The 13399-nt window shown below is 46.0% G+C and overlaps 1 protein-coding gene and 1 long non-coding RNA gene across 53 annotated transcripts in view; one reads left to right on the forward strand and one right to left on the reverse strand.

Annotated features, from left to right (window-relative positions):
- LOC103350898 (uncharacterized) overlaps positions 1–13399 on the forward strand; it is a 140934-nt gene that overhangs the window by 43396 nt on the left and 84139 nt on the right. For all 3 annotated transcript variants that reach the window (XR_011381576.1, XR_011381578.1, XR_011381577.1), the window contains exon 2: positions 1–13399. This exon is cut by the window's right edge and continues 24218 nt beyond it. This is a non-coding gene — a long non-coding RNA (uncharacterized lncRNA).
- CELF2 (CUGBP Elav-like family member 2) overlaps positions 1–13399 on the reverse strand; it is a 931997-nt gene that overhangs the window by 29178 nt on the left and 889420 nt on the right. The window lies entirely within an intron of this gene.

The raw sequence follows: 13399 nt of genomic DNA on the forward strand, positions 1-13399 counted from the left end.
GCAGAGTGGACAGTGAGAGAGACAGAGAGAAAGGTCTTCCTTTTGCTGTTGGTTCACCCTCCAATGGCTGCCGCAGCTGGCGCACCGCGCTGATCCGAAGCCAAGAGCCAGGTGCTTCTCCTGATCTCCCATGGGGTGCAGGGCCCAAGCACTTGGGCCATTCTCCACTGCTCTCCCGGGCCACAGCAGAGAGCTGGCCTGGAAGAGGGGCAACCGGGACGGAATCCGGCGCCCTGACCGGGATTAGAACCCAGTGTGCCGGCGCCGCAAGGCGGAGGATTAGCCTAGTGAGCCGCAGCGCCGGCCTATATATAATAATTCTTAGCCAAATATTGTGCCTGTGGGTGAGGGGTAAAAATATCCTGAATGCATGCTTGGATTTTAAGCCAGCAAGCAATAAAGGCCTGGAAAAAAAAAAAAGGACACAGTTTCAGGTGACACCAAGGATACCCATGCACAATGTGGACTCTCCCCAGGGAAAAGACCCTAACTAGTGAAAATTACAAAACCCAATGAGCTTGGAAATTTCCCTAACTGGATATACAAATGAAGAATTTTTTTTTTTTACTAAATTTCACGATGAACAACAAAAATCCATAGCATTTGAGCCACAACCCCCACTCCAAAGCTCAGCACAGTGGAAGCTCTGCTCCAGGTAAGTGTGGTAGCAGATTTACTCTAGGTCATGAAAAGTGGGGGTCTCCACTCATGTGATGGAAACTCTACCCCAGGCCCAGAATACTTAGAGTGCTGGGCCCCTTTCACCCCCACTCCACCTTTCTTAAAGAGGGGAGGTTCTGTGGGTTCTGTGCTGGGAGAGATCAGTAGAAAAGACCCAGTGTTATGTTGCCACCCATCTTATAGATCAGAGGTATTCAGGGAAAAGCAGGCGGCTCGCTGTACCTTGTCACCTACGGAGCAGTGACAACTCTTCCTGAGGGGAGTGGATTTATTTGGAACAGAATGTGGAAGAGTCCAAGCCCAATATGCTGTCGATAGAAATTTTTGTGGTAAGCAATTAAGAGGAGGCTGGTAGCTCCATGATAGCATGGCAGACCAGCTAAAGTTTAACAGAGAGAGCCAGGGAAAGAAGAGGCTAAGAAGAGCCCTCTTTGGGTAAGAGCAAGCCGCAAGATCTGGCTCAAAGACTACGCCTACAAATGCACCTGATCAGATCAGACTGGGGGGGGGGGGGTCATTTGTACCTCTGTACCTCAGAGCCAAAAGCAATAGTGCAAATAACTAGAAATTAGTAGAGGCTAACATCTGGGTATGATAATAATAGAGACAGGCCAGCCAGAAATTTAACGTAGACCAGGTAAAGAGGCAGGCAAACACAGCAGTTTGGAAAATTGTGTCATTTATAAAAGGAAAACTAATGATGTCACTCAAAGCTCAAGGCCGTGTCCTCTGAGGAGGGATATTAGAGGCACATTGCAAGGGAATACACAGGCTCAAGTTACAGTGGGATTAGGTCTTGCCAAACTCACTGTGAACTGGAAGTATCAAATTGAAAATGCATTTGATAACACTGAATCTACTGAACAACTGAACATTGTAGCTTAGCAACACAATATTAGGATACTGCAGAGTTTTGGTTTGCTTAGCCTTATGATCATGTACGCTGGCTGGGGGGTGCGCTCATTGCCACCACCCCACAATCACAAGAGGATCATTCTGCATATCAATAGCTTAGGAAAAGATAAAACCTCAAAATTCTCGAAGTATGGTTTCTTTTTTTTTTTTTTTTTTTTTTTTTTTTTTTTTTTGACAGGCAGAGTGGACAGTGAGAGACAGAGAGACAGAGAGAAAGATCTTCCTTTGCCGTTGGTTCACCCTCCAATGGCCGCCGTGGCCGGCGCACCGTGCTGGTCCGATGGCAGGAGCCAGGTGCTTTTTCCTGGTCTCCCATGGGGTGCAGGGCCCAAGCACTTGGGCCATCCTCCACTGCACTCCTGGGCCACAGCAGAGAGCTGGCCTGGAAGAGGGGCAACCGGGACAGAATCTGGCGCCCCGACCGGGACTAGAACCTGGTGTGCCAGCGCCGCTAGGCGGAGGATTAGCCTAGTGAGCCACGGCGGGCCGGCCCCGAAGTATGGTTTCTATTGAATGCATTTTACCTTCTTATCATCATAAAGTTAACAGATGTCAGGTTGAACCATCCTAAATTGAGGACTGGTCTGCAGATTTCACTAAACTAAATCTTGCTAAGTCACTAAGCAAATAAGAAACCTGTGGAGGAGTTTGGAGTTTGCGATGTGGAGTGAGGGAGAAGGATCAGTATCCAGAGCTGCTGTATTATCTGAAATGTCCAGTTAACAAAATATTATGACACATGCAAAGAAGCATACAACAAAGTGTTTGAGAGGGTTCAGATATTAGACTTAGCAGACAAATATGTCAAAGTGGTTTTATGCCTAAAGGATTTACTTAAGAGCAAGGGAAGGAAGGGGAGATGGTGGGGTGGGGAGAGAGAATGGTTAGGGCAGGGCTGAAGCCAGGAGATGGGAATGTAATCCTGGTCTCTCTTGTGAGTGGCAGGAACCTTAACCACTAGGCCAAATGCCCACTTCCATGAGTACAGCATTGTAGAAAGGATGACAGTGTTGTAGCCTACAAAGACTATCAACCCTCCAAAAAAGAAATTATGAACAACATGGAGATTCTGGGGTTGAAAAGTAAAGAACATAAATGAAAAAATCACCAGATGGATCAAAAGTAGGTTTGAGTTGGAGGAAAAATGAGTGAACCTGAAGATAAATTGATAGAAATTATACAGTCTGGGGGCCAGTGCTGTGACGTAGCGGGTAAAGCCGCTGCCTGCAGTGCCAGCATCCCATAAGGGTGCTGGTTCAAGTCCCAGCTGCTCCACTTCCGATCCAGCTCTCTACTATGGCCTGGGAAAGAAGTAGAAGATGGCCCAAGTAGTTGGACCCCTGCACTTGTGTGGGAAGACCCAGAGGAGGCTCCTGGCTTCAGACTGGCACAGGTCCAGTCATTGTGGCCAATTGGGGAGTGAACCAGAGGATGGAAGACCTCTCTCTCTGCAACTCTTTCTCTGTTTAACTCTTTCAAATAAATAAATAAATTTTTAAAGAAACAATTTATACAGTCTGAAGAACAGAGATGGAAAGGCAAAGAAAAATGATCAGCTTCTTAGAAAAACATTAAGCATACTAACTCACATGCAATCTGTATATGAAAAAGGAGAAAATACCAGAAGTAATACACAAAGAATAGCTGATTATTTCCCAAATGTGATGAGAAAACACTAATCTACACATCAAAGAAAAATCAACGAACTCCAAAAAGGATAAATACAAAGAGTTCTATACCCAGGTATGTGAGAGCAAAAATGCTGAAAACCAAAGAGAAAATCTTGAAAGCAGCAAGAGGAAGAAAAGACTCATCATGTACAAGGGGAACCTGAGTAAGAGTAACAGCTGACTTTCCAGGAGAAACAGTGAACCAGAGGGCAGTAGGATGACACTTGACATGACTCCCAAGTGCTGAAAAGGAAACAAAACGGATCAGCTAGGAATCTTATATCCAGCAAAAGTATTTTCTAAAAGTGAAGAAACATACATTCCTAGAAGACCAAATTCCTTGGAGGCACACCTGCCTTACAGAAAATACTGAAGTTCTTCAGGCTGAAACAAAGTAACCCCAGCCAGTAACACCAATCCACAAAAAAAAAAAAAAAAAAAAAAAACCACACACAAAAAAACCAAAAACAAAAAACCCTAAGAACAATGACAAAATTATGTAGTTACAGAAGATAGTACAATTGCACTTCCCTCTTTTTTCTTCCTTTAAATGACTTAGAATCAGGTGACTAAAGCAAATGTATACAGTTGCATATTTAGATCTGTATTTGATATATAGATCTATATTTGATAATGTCAGCACAAAGAAGGTGCTAGGGGGCAAAACTTGTATTGGAACACAGAGAATACACCAGATAGTAACTCCAATCTGCAGAAGAAGCAAAGAGAACCAGAAGCCATAAAAGGAGGGAAAAAGAAAATGAGCTCTATAAATCTAGCCCTCTTCTCTTTTATCTTTCAATTTCTTTGAAAGACATTATACAAAGTAGTAACTACAGCAATATATTTTTAACACAAAGCATCTTCAGAATGTTCATGGAAAATGCATAGATCTCTATTTTTTTGGCAGCAAAACTTTTTAAAAAAAACCCTTCATTTACAGATGTAACAGCACAGAAAAGGGTAGGAGGGGGAAGATTATAGAGGTTTTTCTATAATTTAGTGGAATTAAGAGTAGGTTCTGATAAGCTATGATCTACAGTGTAAGCCCTTGAGGAACCACTAAGACAACTGATTTTAAAAATATTGGAAAGAGTCATTATGAAGAAATAAAAATGTTACACTACAAAATACTCACTTCATGTAAGTTAAAGCTATGAAAGAATACCAGAAGAACAGAAAGACATGAGTGGATGTGGCCCTGTTGCAGTTGTGTGGACCATCCAGCATGCAGTCTGGCCCTGCCTAGGTGACCAAGCAGGGACCAGAAATTCAATAAACCTATGGCAGGATAATTTTTAAGTTGATCAGCTTGATGGCCCACAAATGATGTTCTAAACATCCAAATGGTCCTTGACTGAGAAAAGGTTCCCTCTTACAGCTGGGACACTTGGACACCTGTACCAGAGTGCCTGGCTTGGAGACCCAGTCCACTCTCAATTTCAGCTTCCTAGAGGTGCACACTCTGGGAGGCAGCACGGTGACAGGAAAAGTAGTTGGGTCCCTGCTACCCACATGGAAGACCTGGCTCAAGTTTCTGGCTTCAGCTAGGCCCAGCCTTAGCCACTGCAGCTACTTGGGCAATTCAACAGTAGACTGGAGCTTGTTCTCTCCCCCTCTCTTTTTGTGTCTCTCTTTACCTCTCAAATACATAAATAAAAACTGAAAAAGAAACATAGAAAACAAAAAGTAAAATGACATAAAAACATTAAATATTTATGAATTAAAAATCCAATGAGAGGCTAGGTATTGTTACATTTGGTTTTAAAAACCAAACCCAGAATTGACATCTGTTGTATACTGATTACAGGAGACACAATTCAGATTTACTGATAGAAACAGTTTGAAAGTGAACTGGATGGGAAAACATATACCATGTAAATAGCTTCCATAAGGTGCTAGACTAATACTGAGGCTAATACAGACTTCGTAACCATTTGAGGGAGAAGAAATTGGGGTCAATTGCTTCCACTGCAAAGGAGGTTAATAGACTCTCACCAAAATCTCTGTTTCTGGCCCGAGGAAACGTAGCTAATAAAATAATTCCAGTGCCGGTGTGCAGGGACTGTCAGAAACCCCTTGCATCCAGGAGTCTGTTTTTCTTTCCCTCACTCAGCCTTGTTGTTGAGATCTAAGGGAAGGGAGTGGAAAGGTGAGATGTTCCTCACACAGCACAGAAAACAGGAACAAACTGGAGTGAGTCCTGGAGGGGAGGCCACTGAGTGAACCAGATGAGGATATTCTAGAACTCCTCCGAGAAACAGGCACGAGCTCCCGTCTGCGTCAGGGCCCTCGGCCCGGCTGCCGTTCGCAAGAGCACCGAGATGAGCCACGCTGGGGGAAGGCCTGCTGCCCGGGAAGCCTTGGCACCGCACTGCCAGCCGTCTCTGTGGTGGGCCTGCCACGGTGCTGATGTACACCTGCTCCAACGGCTAGAGACACGACGTGCCAAAGGACCCTTCCCTCTCAATTCCTGCGGTTGAATCATGCGGAGCTCTTGCACACCTCAGACTTCGTCAGTCTAATGTTCCTGCATGTAACTTGAGATGAACAGCATGGCATGAGCATCACCGAGAAGCACAGCGAGAGGTTCTACCTCGGCCTCGCCAGCTATTTAAAAGGGAGTCTGGGGGCTGGCACGGTAACACACTAGGTTAAAGCACTGCGTGCAATGCCAGCATCCTAAATTGGAGCGCCGTTTCAAGTCTGGCTGCTCCACTTCAATCCAGCTCCCTGCTAATGCCCTGGGAAAGCTGCGGAAAATGGCCCAAATACTTGGGCCCTTGCCACCCACATGGGAGACCCAGATGCAGTTCCAGGCTCCTGGCCCAGCCCTGGTCATTGCGGCCCTTTGGGGAGTGGACCAGGGGATGTAAAAAAATCTGTCTCAAAAAAGTCACCCTCTGAATAACCCAACACTACAATTTCATCAATCCCTTCCAATGGAATCTTAAAATATAAAATTGGAGACAACGTGAGTTCTATTTAAGACAGAGTGCTTTGGACTCAAACTACTTCTTCACATCTCCAACGTTCTGTTTCTTTGTTTTCAAATGGTGCACACATAAAAGAATATGTAATTCAGAGGATTAAGTAAGGTGACCCACGTAATGAACCTGGCACAGAATCCGGCATCACTGGAGATTTTAGATCCTCATACTTACTGAGTGGAGGTTGAAGGAGACAAGACTACCTAGGGTATATTTTATCAAATAAAATAAGGAGATGCACTTGTTCTCCACATGCAGTCCAAACGCTGTTAGTCACTGAAGACTGTGTGGCCACTGGTCTTTGTTTCTGCTGCAAGACCCTGTTCCTCCTCACGAGAAATCACAGAGGACCCCATGTGCCGGGCTATCAACCCCACTCTCTATTTCACACCCATGCTAGGAACTATGGCCCACAGGTGCTACTGGGGTGTGCTCTCCTCCTTAGAAATCCAGAGCAGCAGGCCCTGGGCTCATCAGCTGCCTGTTTCCGGCAAGAGCATCCTCAGTGGTAAGAGAACAGGAGCTGGATGCCATCAGAACTGGCTGATCTTGGGCCGCCTGCAGTTTTCAGATCCCTTCTATCTACAAGGCAGGTCTGAGGAAGACGTAAAGGCTCACTCTGCTCTTGGGTGGACAATTCACAATTCTCATGGTGAAAAGCAAGTTGGCGGGAGTCCTCCTTCTAGACAGACACACAGCCCATTTGCTGACGGGAAGCCTGAACGTAGGGACCATGGGAGGGGAAGAGGAGTCTTGGAAACACAGTGGGCTCATTTTGTCACTGACAATAAATAGTATGCACATTAGAGGGTCTCTCTACATCTTAGTTTTCCATTCATTTAAAAACCCAGGGACGACGGTGCTGTAGTGCAGTAGGTTAATCCTCTGCCTATGGCACTGGCATCCCATATGGGCACCGGTTCTAGTCCCGGCTGCCCCTCTTCCAATGCAGCTCTTTGCTGTGGCCTGAGAAAGCAGTAGAAGATGGCCCAAATCCTTGGGTCCCTGCACCCATGTGGGAGACTGGTGGGAAGCAACTGGCTTCAGATTGGCACAGCTCTGGCTGTTGCAGCCATCTGGGAAGTGAACTGATAGTAGGAAGACCTTTCTCTGTCTCTCCCTCTCACTGTCTGTAACTCTACCTCTCAAATAATAAATCTTTAAAAAGAAAAAATAAAAACCCAGGGAGACTGAATGCAATGAATAGCATTGAACATAGTTTCTCACCTCCTACTAGCTGTTCTCAGTATTTTCAGTAGAAAGATGGAGAGAGGGTGCAGATAAGGAGGCAGAGGAATCAAGCTTGAGATTTAAAAAAGAAAGTTAACTGATGACTTAAAGTGAGAAGATTCCATGTGTTCTACATCATCAGGCAAGATTTTGAAAATTCATCCCAATCTGAGTCTCAGCTGGAAAACTCTACTACCTATTGGGCTGCCTTTAAGAACCTTTTGAATTTTAACAAATTGTCTGTTTTGAAAGAAAAGTCCAATTAGTCACACAGCCAATTTCAATCAAGTACATCTAACTAAATCTTCAACAGATATACAATAGAGATCACAAACACACTTTTTTTTTTTTTTTTTACATCTTTTCCTGTTTCTGCAACTGTTGGTAGACTTGCCAGAGACTACCTTGGGTGACTGCATTCTGCCTATGTAAAATGCCCTTTGATCTCCCCTGGGAACTACAACCTTCATTTTCTTACAGAAACTATTTATATAACACCAAGGGGGCATTTCAGGAGAGGGTGGGAGGTGAATGCTGGATCCTTATCTCCCAGAACCCCTCTGTTAGAAGGCTGTTGCAGCCAAGCAAGAGGTTACAGACCAAAGCCGAGGGGAATGCAATTAGGAGGCAGCAAAGCCTGCCTCAGCTTGCTCACGTGGCAGCACTGGCAACTTGCCAGTTGTCACATATGAAGCTTGCTCTGAGCCACTGGCTAAAGTCTACCAATCAGCCTGCAGATGTTCTGATGAGCTGGCTGACCAAGAAAGAACACGGTCATTCAGTGAATGAAAGCCTTGTTTTTCTTAGTTCACATGGCACAGTCCATGCCCTTTTGTTAAAACTGTGGTGACGGGGAGGGTGAGTTGTCAGAACACGAAGGGTGGCTGGCGCTGTGGCGTAGCAGGTAAAGCTGTTGCCTGCAGTGCCGGCATCTGGTATGGGCACCGGTTCTAGTCCTGTCTGCTCCACTTCTGCTCCAGCTCTCTGCTGTGGCTTGGGAAAGCAGTAGATGGCCCAAGTCCTTGGGCCCCTGCACCCTCGTGGGAGACCCAGAAGAAGCTCCAGGCTCTGGATCAGTCCAGCTCTGGCCGTTGGTGGCAATTTGGGCAGTGGACCAGCAGATGGAAGACTTTTCTGTCTTTAACTCTGCTTTTCAAATAAAAATATAAAAAAAATTAGAACAGAACTTGTGTTAGGTAGGAAGTCAGATATGAGCTTATGTGTGTGTGACATAAAGGCCTAAAGAGAAGATGTCTATGTCCAGCATATGCATCTGCATCTCAAAGTCATCCCGATAATGTTTCAGGGGCAGCCCAGTGTTCGGATCCTGTCCTGCCCCCTCCTACCCGATAACCTGCTAGGTGGGGGTCCCTGCCCCTTCTGCCTGACAATCTTCCACAATCACAGCCCAGTATCTGCATTTCAAATACCCTGCTCCAGCTCCTGATTCTCCAGGGGGTCTTGCTCACCTTTCCTCTAAACTCAGGACAGCACCAGCTAGGCTTCCTCCTGTCTGATACCTTCAGGGGAAAACTCAGATAGGAGCTTCTTAATATTTGCATCCATAAAATCCTTTATTTCAGGAAGAGATGTGTGAAGACAAAGACCCATCTCCTTAAAAATCCCCCGCCTCAACCGGACTGCGCACTCAGCCCTCTGCCTCTCTGCTGAGTCACCTGCCTGCCTGCCCAGGTGTAATCTCTGCACTCAACCATGTAACCCTGCTCCTCCCCCCAGGCCGAGTGACTGAGCACTCTCTCTGAGGTCCTGTCTGGAGATGTGCCCATCCGTTCTTACGGGTGTCCTTTTCCCTAATAAACTTTGTTACTTTACTTTCCACTACTCTGTCTCATGCCTGAATTCTTTCTTGCGTGAAGACAAGAACCCTGCTATTCACCGGTAACATCTGCAGGACATGAGGTGGTCAAGAAAGATTGGTGATCAAGATTTGCCCACTTTGAGCTAGTAACAGAATTTCTTTGTTCATCTGACCAGGGTAGTTCACTGTTGGAATCCCATTTGAGGGGCTGGGGTGTGTCTTATATGAATAATACTCATACATCCAGAAGGGTTTCCTGACCCAGGTTAAACTATAGGTCACAGACTGAGAGCCTAGGTCATTAGGCCCCTTATTATGCCAGACTATAAAAAAGAAGGCAAATTACGCTAAAATGACCTGGAGTAGCTGCTCTCCAATATTTCAAATAAAACTGACAGTTTGAGTCATAGGGAAGTCAAGATGCTGTTTCTTTTCTCTGGTCCCCATCAACAATAATACTGAATCTTTTCAGTACATTCTTTCACTGTAGGTTGGCTCCTGCCAGGCAACCTATGAACTAGATGGCAGTCTTTGCTCCACTGGAAAGATGAGGAAGCAGAGGTATAGGACCCTGAACACATCAGCACCAGCGCTCACGAGTTAGAGGTAAGGATGAGAGCAGGCACTCCAGCTGTGTGTCCCAGGCCTCTATGTGAAGGCCACAAGGCGTCTCCTTACATATGTCACAGTAGTAAGGGGAGGGGCTATTCGGAAAACTATTACAAAAACTCAAAAAGAGGCTAATCTTACTTTTAAAAGTTTAGGGTTTTGTTGTTGTTTAAGTTTATTTGTGCCAGAGATAAATGCTTTTTCTCCTAGCTTTTCAGGGAGAAAAGAACCTTACTTCTACCTTCTAGGAAGATATCCCTCTCTCTCATGTGGGTGCTAGACTGCCTCTCCCCAACCCTGCTAGCTCTGGGTTTTCCTTTTGGAAAGAGGGGGAGCTCATCTGACTGTGAGAGTGGTAAGGGCCCGACTTCCACAGGGTGGGAGGGGACGAACTGAAATACGAGTTGTCAACAGGTGCTCGATAAAGGCCTTCTTGCCTCCCCATGGCTCCGTTCCTGGGTAGGTAAATGAAGCTTCTTTGGGTCCCCATATTTGGAGAGGGAGTAAGAACCACTATTATATATAAAATCCATTGCTGTATTATATGTTTTCCAATCCATGTCTGATTTCTAGAACCTGTGAGTATGTTAGGTTACAAAACAAAAAGGAATTCAAGGTGCTAATCAGTTGACCTTGAGATGGAGAGAATATCCTAGATTATCTGGGTGGGTTTTTATTGGCAGAAGAGAGGACAGAAAGAGGAAATGGTAGCATGAGGTAGCATGGCTCTGAAGATGGAGGAAGGGACCTGGAGCTACGTGGGTGGTCTATAGAAGGCAGAGGTTAGGGAAGCAGGCTGCCCTCTGCAGCCTCCAGAACAGAATCTGACCTCTGCCCAGTAAGTATGTTGCACTTCTAACCTAGCCAACTGTAAGATGACACATGTGTGCTGTTTTAAGTCACTAGGTTTAAGATAATTTGTCACAGCAGCAACTTCAGTTTTTCCAGGAGGAATAAAGCCGATGATAGCTAGTATTTTTTGAGCACTTACTATGTGCTGGTCATTGTTTTCAGCACTTTACGTGTACTGTTAGCTCATTTAGTCATTTATAACTATCATGAGAGAAAACAGGTTGTGGAGGGTCACATAGCTGTAAGTAGTAGAGCCAGGATTTCAGCACAGCCAGCTGGCTCCAGAGAGTTGATATTTCGCTAATATTGAAGTTAGAACCCATCATTGCCTCTTGCATCCTCCTTGTGGCGACTGTAGAAATTTACTTACATAAGTTACTAACTTTTTCAGATTCACCTGTAATTTCTTGGTTCTCTGTCCCTTCCAATTTGTAACACCTCAGGTAATCTGTTCAACATAGCTGAGGCCTACTATGTATAGGGTGCAGTCCCGCCAGCTATCTTTGAGAAAGGACAGAATCAAAGGAAGTGGCATTGTCTGACACACAGCAGGTGATAGATAAACATGTGTCTGTATCTGAAGGAGTGTCTGATTATTCTGTTGTCACGGGGACTGGCGCTCTGGCTCACTTGGTTAATCCTTCGCCTGCGGCGCCGGCATCCCATATGGGCGCAAGGTTCTAGTCCCAGCTGCTCCTCTTCCAGTCCAGCTCTCTGCTGTGGCCCAGGAAGGCAGTGGAGGATGGCCCAAGTCCTTGGGCCTCTGCACCCGTGTGGGAGACCAGGAAGAAGCACCTGGCTCCTGGCTTTGGATCGGCACAGCGCCGGCCGTAGCGGCCATTTGGGAAGTGAATCAATGGAAGGAAGACCTTTCTCTCTGTCTCTCTCTGCCTATAACTCTACTTGTCAAATAAAAAAAAAAGTAAGCAGTGATCACACATAAGAGTTAGAAAACTCCATTTTCTAACTCTTAAAACAAAGATTCAGCATTTCCCCAGCCCCAACCCTGGCGGGAAATTGCATGGATGAGTAATCCTGCAGCCCTTATTGTCAGTCTGTGTATGCAGTTTTGAGAACATCCACAAGAGGTGACCAGATATAGAAGTCACACTGAGTGAGAATAAAAGAAGTTGATGGGAAGGTAAAATGAAAGAAACAGTCTCAGGTCTTGACACTGGAAAGATAGTCTTTGCAGGTCAAAGAGACCAAAAATGAGGACCAGTGGGTAAAATGTATACAGGGGTAGATTTCTGCTCAATATAAAGGAGACTGTAAGGATCAGAAGTCTTCTGAAGTGAGCTGAGATGCCTGAGAGGCATGGTGCTCCTGTCTGTGGAAATTTGAAAGCAGAGGCCATTGATGGTCGTCTGTCAAGGGGTTTCTGCAGACCCCCGAGGCCAGGCCTGATTGCTGTGGAGGTGCAACAGTGAGAAGCTCTTGTTTCCACCAGTGCCAACCACATGTTGGCTGCCTCTCCTGGCAGGGAAAATGAGGACTCCACAAAGGCAGAATTCTAATGGTTTAGGGCAAACCTGGATGAAAACTCCAGTTTCCACTGCCCACAGTATAAATCAGACTGGAAACTGCTAGAGACCGAGGGACAAAGGGATCTATGTAAATACGAGTCCCATAAAGCTTATGATACCCACAGCTTCTAACTCTGCTATCCTAGGAAACGCACACAGCAGCTTCCACACTGAGCACGCCCAACTCCAATCTTCGATGACCCCCCCCCCCCCCCACAGCAAATGAGTACTGGGATAAAGGGCAGATTTCTGTAGGGTCAGCCCCCTCTGACCCAGAGCCTAGAGCTGCAGAGAGACGCTGCTGGCCATTGGGTCAGAATCACTCTGCTGGCGGCAGGATCCACACTGCTTTGCGGGAAGTTCTAACCATATACTCATTTCAAAGAGAAAGGTCATTTTTGGGGGTTACAGAGTAGACCTTTCTGCATCTCAGATGGACTGAACCTAACTCTCTGGTTGTGGGGCTCAGGGGTCTGATGTCTGAGTCCTCTTGGTGCTTTTTGTTTGTTTTGTTTTAAAGAGTTATTTATTTATTTGAAAGAGTTAGAGAAGCAGAGGCAGAGGGAGAGAGAGAAAGAAAGAAAGATCTTCCGTTTGCTGGTCTACTCCCTAAATGGCTGCAACAGCCCGCTGCGCCCATCTGAAGCCAGGAGCTTCCTCCAGGCCTCCCAGGTGGGTGCAGGGGCGCAAGCACTTGGGCCATTCTCCACTGCTATTTAGGTGCACTAGCAGGGGGCTGGATCAGAAGGGGAGCAGCCCAGACTCAAACCTATGGCCACACAGGATGCCAGCACCCTTTCCCGCTGTGCCACAGCACTGGCCCCTCTTTGGGTGCTTCTTTTGCACACTGACACTTGAGGATCACCAGCCCCAGGGATGCCCCATGAGGTACTATCAAGTTCATTCGGGGCTGGGTGTAAGATCTAGATTGAGGCAGGAGAAAGTGAAAGCTTATGGGGAGATGATAGGTTTAGTCTGACAGGAAAGGGGAAGAGCTGCTAGGAGGCAAGGAATAGAAGCAGTAAGTTACCGTTTGCTTCTTCCTCTATTAAATAAAGCCCACAAGAAGATAAGCTCATTCAAGAGTAGGAATTGTGGGGCTGGTGC

The sequence above is a fragment of the Oryctolagus cuniculus genome, chromosome 13 (genome assembly GCF_964237555.1).
Source record: "Oryctolagus cuniculus chromosome 13, mOryCun1.1, whole genome shotgun sequence".
NCBI classification, from domain to species: Eukaryota; Metazoa; Chordata; class Mammalia; order Lagomorpha; family Leporidae; genus Oryctolagus; species Oryctolagus cuniculus.